Raw genomic sequence first — 1,701 nt, forward strand, 5'->3', positions numbered from 1 at the left:
GAGAAATAGGAACACTTTTACACTGTTGGTGGGAGTATAAATTAGTTCAACCATTGTGGAAGACAATGTGGCGATTCCTCAAGGACCTAGAAATAGAAATTTCATCTGACCCAGCAATCCCATTACTGGCTATATATCCAAAGGATTATAAATCATTCTGTTTTAAGGACACGTGCACACGAATGTTCACTGTGACACTCTTTACAATAGCAAAGACTTGGAGCCAACCCAAATGCCCATCAATGATAGATTGGACAGGGAAAATGTGGCACATATATACCATGGAATACTAGGCAGCCATAAAAAACGATGAGTTCGTGTCCTTTGTAGTGACACGGATGAACCTGGAAACCATCATTCTCAGCAAACTGACACAAGAACAGAAAATCAAACACCACATGTTCTCATAGGCAGGTGTTGAATAATAAGAACACATGGACACAGGGAGGGGAGCATCACACACTGGGGTCTGTTGGGGGGTTGGAGGACTCCAGCCTGGGTAACAAGTGAAACTCCACCCTACCCCCCACCTCTCCCAAATAAGGAGCTCATAGTTTCCAGCAGACAATTTGGGGGTAGTAAAGAATTTTACAAAATACTAAATGTAGTCTAGTATATTTTAGAATTGCTTGCTATGCAGCCTAAATGCATGGCAAGCAATCCTAAATGCATTTAGGAGCATTCAAATCCAGCAGAGGGAGAGACTGTCTCCAACACAAAAGATACAGTGGGAGTCACGGTGAGAAACTGTATGCTCACCCAAGACTCCAGCACCCACTTCCCTGGAGGCGGCCTGAGTTTTCTGTCCTGATATTCTGCAGATATTACCCACGTAAAGCAGCAGGTGCACATGTAAATAGTTTTGCAGGTGCTGCTGTTTTCCCACCTTCTATTGGCATAGCTGGGCGGTTTCCACGTCTGGTATAAGATGCACCTCGTTCCATGGCACGGATGCCTTGGAGCGTGTCGCTACCAAAAAATAAAAGCCTGTAAAAAGATAATCTCTCTGCTGAGCACGGTGGCTCACACCTGTAATTCCAACACTTTGGGAGGCCAAGGTAGGAGGATCACTTGAGTCCAGGAGTTTGAGCCTGCAATGAACTATGTGCCACGGCACTCCAGCCTGGGTGACAGAACGAGACCCTTCTCTTTAAAAAGGTCGGGGGGGCAAGTACTACACATTACTCACTATCTGTTTGGGCTAGCACAGACACTTCAAGAGGGAAAATAAAAAATCAAATAGGAGTGATGAGAGAACAGTGTAGCCGAAAGAGCTCACTGGGGTGTTAGACTGAAGAAGTGACGAGAGAAGCCAGCATGGTGGCTCATACCTGCAATCCCAGTACGTTGGGAGGTAGAGGAAGATGGATCACTTGAGTACAGCAGTTCAAAACCAGCCAGGGCAACATGGTGAAACCCCATCTCTACAAAAAATACAAAAACTAGTTGGGCATGGTACACACCTGTCATCCCAGCTACTCGGGAGGCTGAGGGAGGAGCCCGGAGCCTGGGAGGTGGAGGTTTCAGTGAGCCAAGGTCGTGCCACCTGCTCTCCAGCTTGGGTGACAGAGCAAGACCCTGTCTCAAAAAAGAAACGGCCAGGCGTGGTGGCTCAAGCCTGTAATCCCAGCACTGTGGGAGGCCGAGGCGGGTGGATCACGAGGTCAAGAGATCGAGACCATCCTGGTCAACATGGTGAAA

Source organism: Cebus imitator, unplaced genomic scaffold (genome assembly GCF_001604975.1).
Source record: "Cebus imitator isolate Cc_AM_T3 unplaced genomic scaffold, Cebus_imitator-1.0 Scaffold473, whole genome shotgun sequence".
In the NCBI taxonomy this organism is placed as follows: domain Eukaryota; kingdom Metazoa; phylum Chordata; class Mammalia; order Primates; family Cebidae; genus Cebus; species Cebus imitator.